This window comes from Chrysochloris asiatica, unplaced genomic scaffold (assembly GCF_000296735.1).
Source record: "Chrysochloris asiatica unplaced genomic scaffold, ChrAsi1.0 scaffold00114, whole genome shotgun sequence".
Lineage (NCBI taxonomy): Eukaryota > Metazoa > Chordata > Mammalia > Afrosoricida > Chrysochloridae > Chrysochloris > Chrysochloris asiatica.
In genome coordinates, this window is record NW_006408632.1 from 6,925,452 (window position 1) to 6,946,902 (window position 21,451).

The following is a 21,451-nucleotide window of genomic DNA, read 5'->3' on the forward strand; positions in this document are numbered from 1 at the left end:
TATAGGGTTTCCACGGAGTACCAGGAGAGTTTGAACTGCCAACCTTGCATATATGGTTTTTATTGTTGTTAAGTGCCGTCGAGTCTATTCCTACCCATAGCGACCCTGTATAGGGTTTCCAAGTAGCAGCTGGTGATCTTGAACCACTGACCTTGCAGTTCAAATGGTTTTGAATCTGGCACATTAACCCACAGTGCCACACCAGGGCATATATGGCACCAGTGATTATTTGAGAATTATATCAACATAATTTTCTTTTGTTTTCTATTGTAATCTTTTGTCTATACCTCTTCCTCAGTCTTTATCTATACTGTGTAATCCTGTGTCTTTGAAAGTCCTTGTTCCATTTTGGATCAACAGGAGAAAAGTCATTAGTAGCCCCATAGTCAGGAGAAAGGAGTCATGCATGGACAGTGGACGATAGTTGTTCAGGACCATGGACAGTGGAATGAATTCTTGCGCCTTATCCCAGCAACTCTTCACTTAACATCAAGAGCTATTATTATATCTATGAAGGTTGTGCTGGCTTTTAGGTATTGGAGATTCAAGTGATAGAACCAGGAGGAGGCATATACTGGGGGAAAGGTCAGTGCTGGCTTGTATAGCTCCCTCCTCACTCCATCCCTAACATCCCACTAATCAGAACAGTTTCTCTACAGAACTCTTTCTCTTTCCTTAATTAATTTCCAATGTCTCTATTACCAGACCATGTAAAGCATGATAAGCTCAATAGTAATGTGTCCAGACTAAATGTATTCAACATTTGGGTTGTTATTGTTGTTGCTGTTAAGAACCCTGGAGTTGGTTCGGAGTGTATATACAGGGTTTCTGAGAAGTGGCTGGTGGGTTGATGGTTTTGGATTTGTTGTGAAATCAAATGAATAAATAAAGCATCATTCAAATTATTTAACATACTTCCAGGATTGCTTAAGAGGAACGCCTAGACTCCTGAGTTACCCAATGCTGATTTTTGTTACTCCCCTCAAGTGCAACTTTTCCTAATGATTCTCATTTATTTTTTCCTCTTCACACTCATTTGTGATACTGGAGTCCAAGTTCTGTCATTTTATAGATAATTAATTTAAAGCTTAGAAAAATCATGTAACAATTTCAAGGTCAAAAGGAAATTAGTGGCAAAGTTTGCATTCGTTACTTGTGTTCTGACTTCTAAGGCATTATCACTCTCTAAGATATCACTTCTTCTTTCTTACATAAATATTAATCAGATACAATGTGACTATGATACACATAGTTTATGATCACCTTGAAGAATATCTAACTCAACTATGTCTCATGTGATACCTTTAACTTTATAATCTCTTGCTTTTCCATTTTGCACATATTCCTTTAAAAGTAGAACTCTTGAGTATCACATACTATCTGCTCTGAAGAAGCAACCTATCTCATCTGCCTGGCTTACAAGCTATACATTGATAACTCATGAACATCTATCCACTGTATTGGAAACTCTCATTCAGGTGTTCTGAGTCAGAGCTCAGTTTGTAAGAGACTCATCCCTGGGATCTACTGTTAGTAGCTTGTCTGGACTACTGGTGAAGTGTAGCCGATATGTGACTTTGTTCTCGCCTCTACTCTAAAACTGACCTAACAGAGCCTTCCTATGAACTTTTTAATTTGGAAAATTCCCAGTGAGGAACTGGCAAGACTCTAGGGTGGTCATGTTTTCAGAAATAAATTCAAGAGCAATTGAAACATAGCACCGTTATTTCACTCTATTTTTATTTTTATTCAATGCAGTGTCTTGGATGTGTGGTTTGTTTTCTTATTTGATCCTCTTTTTTTATTGTTTTCTCCTTTCTTACTGAGAGCCATATCTAACCACATCCACCCAGACTTCATAAGAATGCTGAGTTTTCATGTAGGAGTTTTACCTCACACTAGGGAGATATTAGTTGATAAGATCCACCTTGTTCAGATTTATTGCTTTAGCATATTTCATGCTAAAAATATTTTTTCTACCATCTGCTAAGATTAGCACTCTAGTGGTATAATAAATTTACTCTCCCTGTTTCTGTGATGTAGTTTGGAACCAACTTTATACTTTATTCGGCCTAATTGAAAATAGGCTAAGATAAATGATGCACTTTGAATTTCTTTCTCAGACATACCATTGTTCATTACTTCAACTGAGGATGAGCACATCTGATTGCAATTTTAGTGGTTCGGTAAAACAAAAGTTCCCATGGTGAAAATACAGCATTAGCCATTGTCATCATGCAGTGGAGTCTTGCAAAGAATATTCAATGTTGTTTTGCCCTCAAATGAAATATTGTTTTTCATTTAAATACAAAACTGGTGGCTATCTTTCCAAGACATGTTATGAAAAGAAATATATTTTAGGGGAAACATGGGACTTCATATTCATTTACATCTGAGGCTCAAAATGAAGGCCACATTTAGAATTTGATATATTTTTGTATTATTAAGATTTCCTTTTCTTATTTGGTTTTATAATTGGGCTTGAGTTGGTTTTGCTCATGTTGGAAGAGGAGGAGGAATATTTAAGGTGCTTATTATGTGGTAGATTGTTACAGTTATACCCCCCAGTGAATTATGTTCTTGATATACAAACTTGTGTTTTTCCCTCCCTCATTGATTCTGAGCATCACTGTGAAACTTGCTTTGGCCAAAGGAATATCAGTATGTGTAATGCAAATGAAGGTTGTAAAACAGCTTCCATATCGAGATTTGGAAGTTCAGGCTTTCCTATTAGAGACAGGTAGTCAGCTGACAGCCACTACCAACCACTAGATGTGTGTTGAGGTCGTTCTAGCTGAGCCATCCCTATTAAGCACCAGCTTTTGAGTGGCCACAGGTAAAGCTATTGTAAAAAATTGCCTAGCTGAGTTCAGGAAAACTACTGACTCATAGACTCCTGAGGAAATAATTGTTTATAAAATTTTAATCCATGAAACTCTGGAATGGATTGTTGCGTAGTAATAAATATCTGGTGTGGCTTTGTAGTATAAGTACTGTACTGCTAACAGAAAGGTCAGTGGTCAAAACCATCAGCCACTTTTCTGAAACTCTATCCAGGGTCACTCTGAGTTAGAACTGATTTGATGGCACTTAACAACAACAATAAATAAATGATATATTTATACAATACATAATGCCCTGCCTCTCCCAGACCATACCAACTTTGTTGCTGTGATAGTTAAGGTTTTTGTATTAACTTAACAGGATTCTCTGTATTTTGGCAATTGAGAGGCAGCGACCACCATGCTCTGATTTGATGTGACATAAACCAATGAGAGGATTAAGGTTGGAATGTTGCTGTTGTTAAGTGCTGATGAGTGGTTTCCAACTCATAGTGACTCTGGCTAGGATTTTCTGAGGAGCGGCTGGTGGGTTAGCAGTTCAGTGTTTACCCTACAGCATCATAGTAGGACTCCAACACCACCTTTAGTTCTCCCATCACCCTGACCTGATTTATGGGAGATTCCCAAGGATGTGGCATGCAATACTTTAAATCTTATAAGATATAAAAGGAGAAAGACTTGAACTGAGTTCAAAAGGATCTACTGCCACCAAGATGGAAGAGCCAGGAGAGGAATGAATCGTTTGGACCTCAGGTCCCTGACATGTGAAGCTTCTAGACCCTGGAGAAGAGTTATGCCAAATGTATGGAGATCTCCAAGGAATACAAGGAGATAAGGACCTTTCCTCAGAACAAAGACAAAGCCTTACCCAAGAGCTGGCACTCTGAATTTGGATTTCTAGCCTCCTAAACTGTGAGAGAATAAATTTCTGGTTATTAAGGCAGTCCACTTGTGGTATTCTGTTTTAACGGTGTTCGATAACTAAGGCATCTAGTAACATGGAACTTTGTGCTCCGGTCCAAGAATGATAACTAGATTGCATTGCAGTTATGGATGGATGGAGGTTCCTCAAGAGATTGTGAGGAATATCAAAATCAGAAACAAGTGGAAATTGAATTTATTGATCCTATTGTGGTCATACAGGATAGGCACTGGACTGCTAACTATGGGGTTGGTGGTTCAAACCACCAACCATTCCTCAGAAACCCTATACAAGGTCACCATAAGTCAGAACCAACTTGAGGGCACATAACTGCAACCACAATGATTATAAGCACTGTGTACCTCCATTTCTTCATCTGTAAATAGGGTTGATACGAGTACCTACCTGATGAGGAATAAATGAGTTATTGTACATAAAACACTCAAAAGACAGTCTAACACAGAATAAGCCTACAGTAAGTGTAAGCTGTTACCAGCCTGTGTGCATAGAATATTAATATGTGGCAGGCCAAGTTAAAGAAAAGCCTCTTTGAAGCATTGACATTAGTGAGCCATGAAGCAAGAACACAATAAATAGGGGAAATTAGGCTTTCTGGTTCTAGATGAGTTCAAAAGTGGTGGGCATGCCATGACGTGGCTACAGAGAATTGTCTGTTAATATGTCCCTGAACCTTATCCAAGTACCTCCATTGGAAAGTAAGTTTTAAAACAAGTTAGCGGTGGTGCTCTCATAGGGTATTCAAAATAAATGGTTGTCTTCCAAAGGGCCAATTTGACCCTCAAACATCAGAAAGAAAAGAAAAAGAATAACACATAATATGTTATGTTATAAAACAAACAAACAAACCTCTATCCAGTCCTATTTGCCATGTCTGCTCAACTTTCCAATGGAGAAAGAGCAAATTATCAAATAATTAGTGTGTCATTATGCAATATTTTAAACATTTCTTTGTTGTTGGTGTTGGTTGTTAGGTTTCATTGACTCAGTACTGACTCCTAGCAACCCTGTGCACAGCAGAACAAAACACTGCCCAGTCCTGAGCCAACCTCATAGTTGTTGCCGTACTTGAGCCCATTGATGCTGCTGCTTTGCCATTCTATCTCACTGGGGGTCTTCCTCTCTTTCTCTGACCCTCCATCTTACCAAACATGATATCCTTATCTAGTGACTGGTCCCTCCTGACAATATGTCTGAAGTATGACAGATGAAGTTTGTCCATTCTGGCCTCCAAGGAACACCCTGGCTGCACTTCTTCCAACATTCATTTAAAGAAATTTCTTTAAAACATTTCAAATCTAGATATTTACATTTTTCCTCCTTAATACTGACAGTCTGGGGGCCAGGAGATGGCAGGCATTTGTATTTGGGCATTCCTCTCTGAGAAAAGGCATATTCATTTTACCAGGACTGGTGTATTCCTTTTCCGGAAGGTGTAATTTGTTCATTGGGGTCTAAGTCTGAATCATGTGTGTGCAGCCAATGCTTCAGAGAGGGAAAATATTTCTCTGACCAGAGTCATGAGTCCCTGCTGAAATGCCCTAGTTATCCCTTCTTCCTTTCCTCCTCTTCTTCTTTCTCTCCTTTCTTCTTGAATATATACTTGATTGGGAGGGCGTGGAGTGAATTTTTATTAGAATGTTATCATCAGTTTTACTGTTACTGGTTTCCTCAGTCATTGAAGAGTAAAAACAATATCTTTAGCTTTTCTGTGCCTCCTCTTCCACTGTCTCTTCCATTTGGGAAACTTTAGTAGGAATGAGATTTGCTTCTAAAAGCGAGATGTCATGGTTATCTAGGGATTGGCTGCAAAGTGTCTGAAAAGCTGAGTTCAAATCTGTACACCATACTTTCTGGAAGTGTGGGATTGGCCGGCTGATTTGTCTTTCTAAGCTTCAGTCCCTCCACTTGTCTAAAAAAAAAAAAAAGTTAGTTCTTCAGTAATTCCTGTTTCAAATGGTGGTTGATATAATTAAATGAACTCATATATGTAGCATGCAGGATATATAAATAATGCTTAATAAACAGTGACGATTATGTTTATCATTTCATTTACTAGAACATGCATTTTGATGTAGCCTTTTGCTCCATATATTCACACTCCACTCTGACCAACTATTGTAACACAAATAAGCAGAGACAAAGTTAAAGACCAAGTCCATGCATCAGTGCAGACCTTACCAACCACTAAGCTCAAACCTGTGGCCTGAAACACTCACCACTAACATCCTGTTGAAACACACTAACAGGCCCCATCTACACTTTCAACCTATGGTGTTGTTGTGCTCCCAAACTGCTTCTGACTCATAGCTAATCCTATATGACAGAGTAGTACTATCCCATAGGATTTCTTATGCTGTAATTCTTATGGAAGTAGATCGCCCAAGACTTCTCTCCGGTGGAGCCAGAGATAGGTTCAAACCTCTGACTTTTTGGTAAACAGCTAAGTGCTTAACTGGTGCAACACCAGGGCTCATTTGTCAACCTACACCTGACTGAAAATTAAGAGTAATGGATCTACATTTACAATCATAATGATGGGTTATAGTTAGAGAAGACCCTAGAGATGATTAGTCAAATCTGCTCATTTTTCATAATTGAGCTTTCCAATATCGTAACCTCTAATGTAATATGTCTATTCTGAACTGGAATATACTATAAGTAAGTATAAGTCCACTATGAGCTAAAATTGACTCAATGGCAGTGGGTTATAAGTATAAAACATACATTTTATTTCAAAGACTCCGTATGAAAAATAAATGTAAAACATCTCAATAATTATGGGTTAATTACTTATTTAAACAATAATATCTTAGATATATTGGATTAAGTAAAGTATATTATTAAATTTTATTTCACCTTTTAAAAACTCTTTTTTTAATGTGGCTATCAGAAAATTAAAAATTACTTTAATGGACTCACATTTGTGGCTCACATTATCTTTTTATTGAGAAGCAGTGTTTCAACAAAGAAAATTAAGCATAGGGATTTGAAACGGCATGCCTAAGATAGCTCAGTTTTCATCAGAAGAACACAGATGTGATTCCAGAGCCCCTAGTTAGAAGTTCTGTCTCTCTCAACATGCTACCTTCTCCTGCTAAGAATTTTTTTGAGACTATGAAATTGGGGCCCAGATGGTGTTTGTTGCTTTGAAATCTAAGGTTTTTGTTGTTGTTGTTGTTGTTATTCTTTTAGAAAATGCTACAACTTTTCTGTGACTGGTCATGGCGTGTGTGTGTGTGTGTTGTGTATCTGGTTTACTGGGCTGCCTTGGAGACTGTGCTGCTGTTATCCATTTCTTGCTTTGCTTATAGCATTGGTATTGTATCTAAAACAATTGCTGTTATTAACAGGTTAAGCTGCTGGGATGTTAAAATAAAGGCTGCCCAGCTTTAGTGCATTTTGCTGTAATCATCTCCCAGATGCCTTGTCGGAAATCAATTCAAGTTCAAAACTGGCTGGAATTGGGAGGTCAAGGCTTTGGCAGACTAAATATTTTATCTTCTTCTCATGTCTGGAGCTTTTAAAGATGTGGACTGGGGGCTCTTTTTTCATACCCCATCTGGACAAAGATGATTGGCTTTGCCATTTTGCCCAGGTTAGGACAAGGTTAAAATCAATTATAATCAATTATTAAGAGTCTTTTGTGGCTGCATTGCTTAAAAGGGGATTTTAAAAGTTTCTCGGCTCTGAAACGTGCATATCTTAGTTGCTACATGAGTTGTTATTCTAGAATGTGAGATATAAATGTTATCAGCATCAGGAATAAATACACAGAATTTCTCCTTTCTACTTCCCTGACACATATGTTTCAGGACAATGAGAAACAACAACAACAACAACAACAACATAAAGGACTGAGATAATCCTTATTGCTGTACCACATTGAAAAACCTTGCTAATGCCTTATGTGTGTTAGACAACTAGAGTTACTTATACTTTGGCCCCATTATCAAATTGTTTCTTAGGAACTTGTTTTGAAATAGTCTGTGCAGTTTTTATGTGATCTTTTATAGTGTAAATGAACAAAGAACTGCTGAATCTACTGGTGATGGTGGTGATTATGTGCTGAGGAATCACTTCTGACTCATAGCGACTCTATAGAGGGTTTTTGAGGCTGTAAATCTCTACTGGAGCAGAACGCCTCATCTTTCTCCCGCAGAACCACCAGTAGTTTCGAACTGCTGACCCTGAGGTTAGCAATCCGATTTGTAACCATTACGCTACCAGACCTCCTTTCTAATTCCATAGTAAGTTTAAGTTCATAGAGACAAGGTAGATCTGGCCCGACTTCTACAAGAAGGAGAACTGAAGTTTGGAGAATTGAAATGACTTCCCCAAACTCTCACTAGGAGAACTGCATCTCCTACCTCCTAAAATTATGTGTGCTCCCTAAATACCCTAATGAATCTTTTCCGTTTTTAAAGTATTTTCCTACAATGGTCATTTTCTTCACAATGATTTTAGAAGAAAACCTATTCATACAAAATGAATATCATTCTGAACCTTGTACCAAGACATGAACTCAATAAACAGAATATAAATTTAAAGTGTTTTCAAAAGGTCAACTTGCTTTATCCTTTATCTCATTTTCCATGAATGGAAATCCCTTGTATTTTTGTATTTCATACAAATCAAGTGGTGAAGGTTCAACTTTGCTACTAGAGAAATGTATCATTGTATTCATCATCAGTTTAGAGACAGAGCTCTGGAAAATATACCAGAACTTCTTCACAGACCTGTCCAATATCAGCTATTGAATAGAGTGCATGGAGCATATGCTGCATTTGTCTAGGAGGAACCGTCACTAGTAAACCCTGCAACACATTTTCATACACTGTTCCTAGTATTGGAAAAAGCAAACACACAAAAACCAAAGTGCTCAACGTTTCTAATTTGTGGAAAGGAAGCTCATGGAATTGTGTGGAAGGTATACTTTTGAATTGTATTACCTGCTCATTTCTCCATCGGCAAAGTGAAGACATCATACTAAAAATACTAACTGTTCCCTGGTTCATGCTGGCAATAGGACCAAACTATAATATAATTAAAGCATTTCACAAAATTAAAATAATGAGAACAAATGGGATCCTGGTGTGGTGCTGTAGTATCTGCACTGGACTGCGAACCACAAGGAAGGCAGCTCGAACCCCCCAGCTGCTCCTCAGAATACAGGGTAGCTATGAGTAGGAACCAATGCGATGGCACTTAACAACAACAACAACAAGTTTTTTAAAGTTCTTTAGAAATCAATGCAACATAGTGTTGTGGTGAATAAGAGGTCAGCTTGAGTCCAGACAGATCTAGTTTTGTGACTGGCTCCATACTGCCAGCTGGCCAAAGACAAGTTATTTACCTTCCTTAGTTTCAATGTCTTTACCTAGAAAATGGGAGTAATAATTATGCTTACCTCAAGGTTTTTTTTTTGAAGATTAAATGAGAAAATATCTGTAGAGCACTTATCACAAAAGCTTGGTGTAGGGAAAGCTCTCAGTCACTTTTAACCATAGTAATAATGACAATATAGATATATTATTCATAGTGGTACAGCTAAGAGCAGCAACCGCAGTAGTAATTAATGTGTGTGTTCACTGCTCCTAAAATTGCGTTATTTAATTTGAGATGGCTATATACACAAATGGGACAGAATTTCTTCAAAGTCCATTTAGATAAAAAATTTTGGATCAGTGTTTTGGTATGACTCATTTCACAGCAACACAATTCATATAACTCAATTCACAGCGTTTACCATGTTGAAAGGTCACGTCATTCATTTGGATCATTGTTTTAGTTCTAAGAATGGTTGATTCACTGCATGTACAGTGAGAATCTGATTCTTATATCCCAGTGATGCAAAATGGTTAAGTTCTCTACTACTAACTGAAAGGTTGGAGGTTCAAATCCACTGAGAAGCATCTCAGAAGAAATGCCTAATAATTTACTTGAAAAAAACCAGAGCCACTGAAAACCGTATGGAGCACAAGTTTACATTTAAAATACATGGGTCAATTCAATGCTAACTGGTTTGGTATTTTGTTTTTATGAATTAGTAGGATTTTTTATTGTTTCTTCCTATATTCAATCTAAGCTGGTAGCAAATCATATCAAACATGCTTTCAAAACGTTATGCAAGCAGCATAATGCAATGGTTGAAAATATGAGGGCAAGTCAAAAAGTATTGCTTCTGGGGTTCCAGTTCTTATATGCATAGGTGTATTCCAAAGAAAATGTGTTTAAATATGTCTCTGACCAGTGAATGGCTTCAAATAAGTTCTTTTAGTAATATACTTGTCTTAGTGTCTTTCATTAGGGTGCCTTCAGAATAGGTCAAATCAAAACAGTGGCTTTTGAGAAGGTCTGCTGGGCACTTAAATTCAAGCTACAGAGGTCAGTTCAAAAAGTTATGGTGACTATTTTGTGGGACTCCAAAGAAGTAATCTTGACAGATTTTTTTTGAAGGTCACAGGATGATCATAAAAACTTACGATAAAGAAGTTTTTAAAACATTGAAAACTACATTGGTGAGGAAAAGACCAGGAAAAAAAAAAATTGTTTCCCATCATGACAATTGACTTGCTCATTCTTGAAGGGTAGTGAGGTGTGTCCAATAGGAATGCTGTTGGGAAATCTGACCCCAACAACCCTACAGCCCCGGCCTTGCCCTTATGTTTCACTTAAAGAACTCAAAGAACATTGAAAAGGAACATTATTTGAGTCCCTCAAGGATACCAAAACTGCTGTTTTGATATAGTGAAATTCAGAGCGCAGGATTCTTCAGGGAAGGATTATAGTAGAAAACACTGGCTTCATAGACATAAATGGAGGATGTGTTGTCAAGAAAAAATAGTTTCACATTTTTATATTTTTATTTAATTAAGGTTTCTGTGATTTTGTAGCAATAATATCTTTTTAAAAAAGCTTTTATTGTGAATTAAGTGATAGTTTACATGGGACAACATCAGTTTTGCACTCATCCTATTGTATTTCATTCCATTGCAATGTTTACAGTCCCCTCTGTGCATCATCATTCAACAGTATTAGCTTCTACTTCCTCTGTTTTGTTTTTGTTGTTGTTGTTGTTGTTTTGTTTTGTTTTATTTTTTGATGTACACAAAAACGCTCAGGAATATATAATCATTTAAACAACTAAAGAACACATTCTACAAACCTGCTTCCTGGCCCCCAGCACACAGCCTTTCTCTTTCCATGAGTCTGGAGTCCTCAGCTGCTTTCTCTTTCTCCATGTCATCATCTCTGCCTCCATCTCTGGTGTTGCTGCTTCTCTGGATAGGGTCCCACATTCTGCTCATGCTCTTCTCCCTTGATTGTCCTAGAGTACTCTGTTCCTGGACTGTTAGATTAACTACTCCCCCCTTTATGTTATAAAACTTCTACCTTTATAGTTGTAACATTCGCAATTAGTCATGATAACAATTACTCCCTGTTGAATCATAAGAATCTTATCCCCATCTTCTTTTACGAGACCCATCTAGATAAGATGAAAACTATTCAGTGGGGATTCTACCTTCCCACACACTCTGAAACTAAACTCCCTCTTGAAAACTTGTAAGACAGTCACTTCCTTTATAGCCACCCCACCCCCCAACTCCCCACATATACCCATTTTAGGTAACCATTGTCTGAATTGCCCGTCCCTATCTACCCCGTGTTCAGAGGGGATAGGTCTGATCCTTGATGACTCCTTCCTTCTCAGTTGGTGTTTTGAGCTACTACATCCATAAGTATAGATCAAGTTCATCAAATTGTAGCAATTTGCACTTGTTTTTTTTATCAAAAAAATGTTTTATCTTCTTCTAGTTGAGTTCTGATCATCAAGCCATCAAACTGAGGTCAAATGGATACTGTCTGCAAGTATGGGTGTTCTTGTGCATCTCCTCTCACTTCATATCAGCTGGACTCTTCACTCTCAACTCTAGCCCTCCGTGGCTAGGTCCTTGTCCATGAGCTTAGAAGTCCCAGGTCTCACTACACTGTGGACCAACCGGCCCTTCCTCTTCTCTCTTTCATCTCCAAGTTGACAGGAGTCTATGGAACGTGGTTGAACTCAGCCCATATCTTCATTGCTGCCTTTCCCCCACTTCCACTCACTAGTAGACCAATGTGATCACCAGCAAGCTCGAGTATTCCCTTTGATTCTCAGTCTTGAAGTGGGGCTTGTCCTGAAGGGACTTGATTACTTGCCTTTATGGTTCCTGGGTGAACAACTTTCTTGTTCCTGTAGTAGCCAGTCAGACTTCCATTTTTGATTTTGATTTTTCCTGCTGGTCTTTCTTTCAAGAAGTATCTTCTGTTCCTCTAGCCACTCCAGGCTGATTGAAGCAATACTATTTTACTTGTTGTTGTTGTTATTAAGTGCTGTTGAGTCAGTTCTGACTCATAGAGACCCTGTATAGGGTTTCCAAGGAGTGGTTGTTGGGTTTGAATCACTAAACTTGTGAATAGTCCAACTTTGATGTTACAGTGCCACACAAGAACTCCTGCTATTTTACTTACCTTTATGTGTATTAGATGGACTTAGCTGCTCTGCTATTTACTGACTGAGTCTTAAGTAACTCAGTTCACCTACCCAAGCCTCTGCTTTCTCATTTGTAAAATGGATAGAATAACACCTACTTTCTTCTTATTGCTCTTCATTATGGAAAAGTTCCCATTACAAGACAGGAAACTCAGCCTGTGATACTTCCTGAGTTGTGCATCAGAAATGTGAGATCACTAGTTACAATAAGTCACTGTCCATTCAAGAAATCCTGGTGAGTGATGGCTCTTGATTGGTGCTATTTGGTCAAAGGAATCCTGTGGATCAATCTACAATGGGCAGAGGGGATGAGTGAAAACCACATATTGAGTGGAAACGGAACCTTTTTCAAAAGCAGAGTGGGCTGCTACAAGACGTAGAGTGGGCGGGGATCAGGCTGGCAGAGGGTGTCTTAATTATATGTATATGTATAAATATATATGTTGTTGTTGAGTGCTGTTGCTTCAGTTCTGATTCTGATTTCTTAGGAGTGGCTGGTGAGTTAGAACCACCAACCTTGTGGTTAGCCTACAGCACCACACCAGGACTTTCTGATGCATGGTAAGAGCTACAGTTTTTTTGTCAAGTGCCGTTGAGTTGGGTCCAACTCAGTGACCCTGTTAACGATATCCTTGACTGTGAATCTTTGTGGGAGCAGAAAGCCTCATCTTTCTCCTAGAGATCGACTGGTGGACTTGAACCACACTAACTTTGTGGTTCTTAGTCCAGTGCTTATCCTGCAGAGTCAACATGCTCCCATGTACTATGTGGTAGTGTGGTTATGTGCTGTTGAGTCAATTCCGACTCATAGAAACCCTGTATAAGGTTTCTGATGTTGTAAATCGTTGTTGTTGTTGTTGTTAAGTGCCATCCAGTCAGTTCCGACCCATAGCGACCCCGTACAGGGTTTCCGGAGCTGTAAATCTTTATGGGAGCAGAAAGCCTCATCTTTCTCCCGCGGAACAGCTGGTAGTTTCGAACTGCTGACCTTAAGGTTCGCAGCCCGATTCATAACCACAACGCTACCAGAGCTCCAGGAGCAGAAAGCCTCATCTTTTTTCCATGAGAGGCTGGTAGATTCAAATTGTTGACCTTGTGGTTAGCAGACCAACTCATAATCTACTAAGCTACCCGGGCTCCTAAGTGTTATATTAGTGGCATTAATTATTTTATTTTGTGTACTCATACAACTCATGAACTATGGTATTTATTTCAGGTTTATATGAATAAACACATAAATTATACTTACTCATATCATCAGTCCACAATTTATTGATTGACTGATAGCTTACTATGTGTCATATACTGTTAAACCCAGGGATAAAATGGTGAGCAAAACTCGGGTGAAGACCTGGTTGACCAGCAGTGTGGCAAGACCTGGGGACTCTTGGGCCCAGAGTCAGTGACATAGCCACAAGAGGACTAGAGTGGAGAGTGAAGCATCCAGCTGATAAGAAGAGAGGGCATATGCATAAGAACACCCACACTTGCAGATAATACCCACTTATCCTGGATTCGGTGACTGGGTGATCAGAGCTCAACCAGAAGTAAAAAGAAGAGTAAAAAAAAAAGTATTCTCATACAATTTGATGAACTTGACCTACACCTATAGTAGCAGTAGCTCAAAAGAGGGAACAAGTCCTTACAGCAAGAATCATTCCTACACCCTCCACACACAGAGTAGACAGGAATGGGCAACTTGGACATTGGCTACCCAAAATGGGGGGTGGGGGGCTACAAAGGCAAGAAGTGACTGGCTTACAAGCTTTCAAGAGGGAACCTAGATCCAGAGGGCCTGGAGGAAGGTAGAATCTCCAGTGAGTAGTATTCGATCTGTCTAGGCAGGGCTGATGCAATGAAATGCAGACGGGTCTCTTGTGATACAATAGTGAATAATTGTTATCAGGACTGATTGTGAGGGTCAGAAATGTAAAGTTAGATGTTTTACAGCAAGGAGGGGAGTGATTAACTTTTTAATCTAGGAGCAGAGGTCCCTAGGACCATCAAGGGAGAAAGGCAGAGAGCGGGACCCTACCCAGAGAAGCAGTGATGCCTGAAATGGAGCCAGAGATGATGACTTGCAGCAATGGAGCAGCTGGAGACTTTAGATCCAGAGAGGGAGAGCGACTGTGTGCTGAAGACCTGGGGGGTACAGGGGAAGGATTGCAGGGTATACCCTTTGGTTGGTTGACGATGCATGGAGGGGATTGTAACCATGGCAATGAGACGATATATGATAGAATGAATGTAAAACTAATGTTCTCCCATGTAAACTATCACATAATTCACAATAAAACATTTAAGAAAGACAAAAAAAAAAAAAGAAAAAATGGTGAGCAAGAGAGACATCTTTAGAGAATGAATGGTGAGACACGGGGGTGGGGCAGGATTGAAAGTAACCTGACAGTTTTAGTGATTAAATTATAGCTTCACTGCTCATTAATTACTTACTGTTGGGCTTGGTAGAAGCTTTAGTTTGTTTGACTGTAGCTATCAGCTCAGGAGTTCAGGCTTTAGTGGCTTTGGAAGTACCCCCACTTTGATGTGAAATCAGTCTTGGCCTTTGCCCTTTGTTTACATATGCCTCCACCCAAACATCTCAAGCACTTATACCTGGCTTAGCAATTGAGTATGCAGCTTCCTAGCTGAGAAAAGAATGTGAAAATGTACTCTACCTGCTAGAATGTTAGCATAAGTGACAGGCCTCCAAGGTTAACTTCTATTTTCATTGTTGTTGTTGGGTGCCGTCCAGTTCCCTCCGACTTATAGTGACCTCATGCATAACAGAATGAAATGCTGTCAGGTACAGCACCGTCCTCACAATTGTTAGGTTTGAGCCCATTGTTGCAGCCACTGTATCAATCCATCTCAATAAATAAATAAATAAATAAAAATCTTTTTTTACTGGGAACCTGTAAGAACCTGCCCTGTATTTTTCCTTGTCTGAGTATAATTTCTTCTTCGTAGGTTTTGCATCTAACATGATGAACATTGGACATTTTAGCATATTTGTTATCTGTTGCCAGTTAAAGCTACCAATCAGGAGCAGGGCCTGCCATCCCTGTGCATTCAGCATCAGCTTCCCTCCTTCATTGGAATCTCTTGGCTTAGTACCAGCCATAGAACATACGAAGAAGCAATGGAGAATGAATAACACTGTTCAGTTTTCTTGAAGCAGAAAGTGTTTTGGAGCAAAGAGAACCCCAGAGGGCCCCTATTTCCTTTACCTTTGTGAAAAGAACACCCTATGCTTTAAATAATGATTCATGCGGTATGCACCATATCCAAAGAGTAAACGCAGAGATGAAAGCTTCTATTTATTCTGTACAGTGAGAAACAGCATCTGCTTCTCGTTTAAATGTATTTTTTCTAATTATTTAGATGTATAGAGGCATCAAGCCAGGTTTCAATCAACAACAAAGGTCTTGTACTATCAAAACAAAACCTCATTCCTGAAGCCATTGACCCTAACACTCCAAATGGCTTAAAGACCTCAGCATGACTTTCAAAGCAACTAGTTGTAAAGCCTGGGACATGAGCAAAGATGTTATGTCTCTGTATTTTTCAGCCATGTTTGAAAATACGAAGACGTATGGTAGAAATATATTTCCTGGTACCTAAAATTACCAGATAACCTAACTTTTGTTCTGAGCCCCCTTATTTTGTAGATTAAGCCCTGGATTTATGTTTCTTGTTTTAGCAGAGAAGAAGAATGAACAACCCCTGGTGCCTCTAGATACTTCAATTTTATGTATTAGTTATTAGAAGCACATGGCAGAATGTAGTGGCTCAAATATTAACTGATATCATTATGGCTTCCTCAGTTCCATGACTTGCAAAATAGAACAGCATAAAATAAAGAAACTTAAGCTTTTCAGAAATGCTTAAGGGTTTTCTTTAGCTCAATTATACACAGATGAATAAATGTGTGGTAACTTAGATAAAAGAAAGGAGTTAAAAATTGTGAGCTAAAGGGCCCTTAGTTCCCACAGTTCTTCTCCACAGCAGAATGTGGGGAGCCCAGCCAATGAAGCAGTCTGAAGACTTTGAAGGGGTGTGTTCTACCTGACAAATTCATAGCCAAAATGAAGGGAACAGGAAAGAGAGATGAAGAGAGGGCTGGCCCTTAATCCTTTGCAAGTGATGTCAGAAGGCAGTGTTGAGAAACAAAGATATCCTCAATTCTGTTCACTCCTTTCCTTCAGAAAAACCAAGCCCTGTTTTATCTGTTGTTAGGTGCTGTCCTAAGACTGACTTACCAAGAGTTGAAGTCTTCTGTCTTAATCACTTTCTGGACCCAACTTTGACTGGTTAGGACTGACGGCTGAAAGGATGATGATTTTAAGGAAATTGTGGTGTTTTTGTATACATTTTGTGTTGGGTTAGCCACCATACCTATTTCAATCTTGTTTTACTAGCTTTCCAACCTACTGTGCTGATATACAATAATGAAATGTAGGACTGGTTTACATTTTTATTTTCTTGCTGCTAAGTGCGGTCAAGTTGATTATGACTCTTAGTGATCCTATACAGGGTTTTCGAGGTGAGGTTAATGGGTTTGAATTGCTTGCCTTGTGGCTAGCAGTCCGATGGCACACCAGGACTCCTATTTTTTTTTAATTTGTTACTTTTTAATTAAAAATTATTCTTGGTAAAAATATATGCATGGAAAACATACACTTCCTCAACATTTTCTACAAATACAATTTAGTGACATTTTTCACAATATATTATCATTCTCACTCTTTACCCACATTATTTTACCCCCATTAAGTTAGACTTACCCCCTAAACTTCTTATCTATATTTCGAGTTGGTTAGTTGGTTGGTTATGTGCCGTGGAGTCGCTTCCGACTCATAGCGAGCATGCACAGGGTTTCCAAGGCTGTAGAGCTTTATGGGAGCAGAAAGCCTCATCTTTCTCCCGTGAAACAGCTGGTAGTTTCGAACCGTTGACCTTGCAGTTTACAGGCCAATTCATAACCACTACACTTACTGTTGTCAATTGGATGTGATCTAGAAAAGTCTTTAAAAGAGTGCAATGCCCAAAGTAAATATTATTTTACTAATTGAGATAATCTGTTGCCTGGTTTAAAGGCCTCGTTAAGGGGATAGCTTGAATTCATGTTCTAAAGATTACTTTAGGGCAGGAGATTCACAGGTTAGTCTAGTCTCAATGAGTCCAGTAAGTCTTGATTCATAGGAATTTAAAATTCTGGTCCTTATTTTCCCTTTTTTGATCAGGATCTATCTATTGAGATATTTATCAAAATGTTTACTAATAGTACGTTGGCACTATCTAGTACTTTTGGTTTCATGGCAAAGGATGCAGTAGTTCATGGAGACAGATCTACAGGTTGGTTCCTCCTCCTCTTCCTGACTGTCCTTTACAAGCTGTTCTAGGGGAATAGAGACCAATTATTGTATCTTGGATGGCTTTTAGGACCCTAAGCCATTGAACCAAGGTGTTTGGTTGTGCCTAAGTATGGTGCTGCATGATAAGTTGTTGGACCACAATGTACATACTCTCCAGCCACTCCTTGGAAACCCTATACAGGGTCTCTATGAGTCAGAAAAGCCTAGAGGGCACTTAAAAACAAGTAGTATAAACAGATGAGCCTTGGAATTTATTAATTGTTTTGTCTTATTCTGTTTTATTGTTCCTTTAAATTTTTTTCTTGATAATTTAAAACTTGCCTCGCTTTGAGGATGCATGGACGGGATGATAACTATGCCAATGAAGTGATAGATGATGGAATGAATGTAAAGCTAATGTTCTCCCATGTAGACTATCACACAATTCACAATAAAACATTAAAAAAAAAAAAAAAAAAAAAAGGCTTAGAGGCCATACGAATAAATGGCTGGCAGTGGGAGTCACACTGATGATTGTACTCTGCATTTGGCCCACATTCTTTTAGGTTGCATACCTTTCCATAACTCTAAGCGAGAATCATATTTGGATGACCTTTTGTCCAGGATGGAATTAATAAAAATGCAGAAGGTAGAAAATGAATCCTTCATATTTACAAAATCACCAGAGGCACATCTGAATAGATTAAATATTGTGCCCAGTCTAGTAATTCTACGAATTACACTATTTTGCACTTCAGGCATGTTTCATGTTCTCTAGGGGGATGGTGTGAAGACAAGAGTGAAAGTATTGCTTGGATTGCTGTGTGACTTTGGGCAAATGACTGACCACTCTGAACTCTAGATTCTTCATCTGTTAAATGAGGGTAATAAACCAACAGAATCTTTATTATGAGGTTGTTGTGAAGATGAAATGAGATAATATACAAGCAAGAGCTTAGTAAGCAATAAGTCACTCTGTATTATGCAGTCAGTGTGGTTGAATGTTTTATTTACTTCAATCTCAGCTTCATATGGTGAGAGAGACCAGGCCCTAGCTCTCCGGGATACTCTGTGAAAAGTGCCTCATTGTGTTTGGGCTTTATTTATTGAATGCATTTGAATGAGCAATCATTCTAAGAGCAGAGAGTCATTCAATTTGATTTCACAATGGGGTGATGGGTGAGGCTGGAAACTGCATTCTCAAATGCATTATCCAGAACACAGGAAACAAAACCACTTTTTAAAAGTGACTCATCTTTAATATCTCATAGCAGTTCTGAAATACTTCATTCATTCATTTTTATAGCAAACTCTTAATTGAGAATGTCATAAACTGTTTTACAGAGAGAGGCAATCACGACCTAGGAAATTAAGTGGAGTAATTTACAAATAGGCATTCATCTGGCTGCAGGTTTTAGCTTATGCTGGGTTTGCCTGTAGGTTATCTGAACAACACATGCTCCCTTTTGCCCACCCCACTGAGAACGTGTATTTGGGATGCCAAATATATGCTATAGCTTAATGTGCTGGATTGCAAAGTTGGTTTGAACAGCAAAGACGGTGGTTCAAGCTCACCAGCTACTCCTTGGAAACCCTATACAGTGTAGCTATGGGTTGGAACCAGCTCAACGGCACTTAACAACAACAACAGCAACAGCAAATATATGCTAAAACTTAAAAAAACAGTTCCCCATATGTTGCCTTTTCCTGGTATTCATTGCAAAGTTTTTTTGATCCTCTTATTCTCAGTAACAATCAGTGATCATTCTTATTATTCTTCAAGTTCCTTCTTGTGCTGACCTTCTTCTGTCTTTCCACCCTTTCTTTCCTGCAGGATCATTCAGCTATCTTCTGTGTGAACTTTGTATGCCAACTGCTACCGTTTACATTAGGACCATTCTCTCCCCAGGAGCTCACTGACATTGTTTTTCTGCCCTAGTATGTATTCCTCCATATCTGGTCATTTCACACTTCTCAATACTTTGAAACCAACCTTAACCCAAATCCAGTGTTTTCTTTTCTCTGAATTACTTGACTGGTTGTTCAGGTTTTGGGGAGTTGTCATCAAGTCAGTTTCAACTCGTAGAAATTTCATGTGTGCAGCAGAGTAGAGCTATTCCAAATGGTTTTCAAGGTTGTGACTTTCTGAAGCAGATCATTAGGCCTGTCTTTGAGACTCTCTGGTTGGGTTGGAACCACCAACCTTTCAGCTAGTAGTGGAGTTCTTAACTTATAGTTTATATAATTTATCACTTTAAAAGATTTTTTTTCTACCCCATCCCCTCTTTTTTAAAACATTATATATCTTCTCCTCCTGACTCCAAATATAAACTGGGCAAAGATTGCAGCATTCAGAGTCAGAGAGTCAGATAAAAGCTGAGTTCTACCATTTACTATATGTATCACCCAGAGCACTAGGGCATAGAGGGGTAATAATAATTATTTCATAGGATTGCTTCAACAGTTATTACAGGTTACTTATAGGCAGCATAAAGCATATAATATGAATTAAATTCTTCTTCTTCAATGACTCTTCTCTATACAAAGCTTTCTCTTTGAGTTAAAGGAGAGAAAAAGCTTTCTTTTATAACTAAGGACATTTGTCCTTCACACTTAACACCTTTTAAACTATTGAAGAGCCTGTGAAGTTGAACTGCGATTTAATTTCAGTCCTGCAGCTTAGGCAAATATGTAATGTTTTTTGTTCATTCCTTTTTGACAAACTTTAACAGTGCTTCTGTTACGTGTTTCTTGACACAATCAAGAAAGAGTCTATTAATTTCCAAAAGTCCTTCTTCAGAGTTGAGTGAGAAGGTATCTTTAGAGAGAAACCAGCAAATTATATAGCATTCTAGGTCACATTCAACAGGCCAAACACCTAGGCTACTGCTGTGTTTACCTGTGTAGTATTTTTATGTGAGGGTTGACTATGTCTTACTTCATGTTATTTTACTTCCCTTGTCCTGGGTTTATTAAATATGGATCCACCATCTGAACGCCACAGTTTCTCTTATTTTTTCCCCCCTGCAATCCATTTGGTCATAAGCAACATTTGGTTAGCCTTTGTCAGTCATCGAAAGTCCAGTACCAAAGATTCCTGATTAATTTATCTTTTTTGCAAGGCAGGGTAGTTACGGTTTTCTAACAAGCATAAAGCAGCTTATTTAGATTTCAAATACAAGGGGAAAAAAGGCAAAAGGATTTTGCACTGATAATACCAAAAGTAGAATAATTGTCCACCTCTTCTTACTTGAGTAACTAATAACCAACCGAATACATTGGGAGCTTCATAGCATTTCCAGGTTGAGAGATAACATCTACTCAGTTGCTCCACTCAGTCTTGTGATCCCTGGGGCAGTCACATCTGTATTACCTGGAACTTGTTAGAAATGCAGATTGTCAGACTCAACCCAATCCAATGGAATCAGAATCTTAATTTTAACTGATTCCCAGCTGATTCATAGATTCATGCATCCTCTTAAAGGTTCAGGAGCTCTGATAGCGTAGTGGTTATGAATTGGGCTATGAACTGCAAGGTCAGCAGTTCGAAACTACCAGCTGCTCTGCGGGAGAAAGATGAGGCTTCCTGCTCCCGTAAAGATTAACAGCCTTGGAAACCCTGTGCAGGGTCACTATGGGTCAGAATCGACCCAACGGCACATAACAACAACAACAACTTAAAGGTTCAGAAGTGTTGGGCTAACCTACCTGCCCCTCTAACATCACTCTTAGTGATGATAAAGCTCAAACATAGAAAGTTAACGTAAAGTTACCGCTT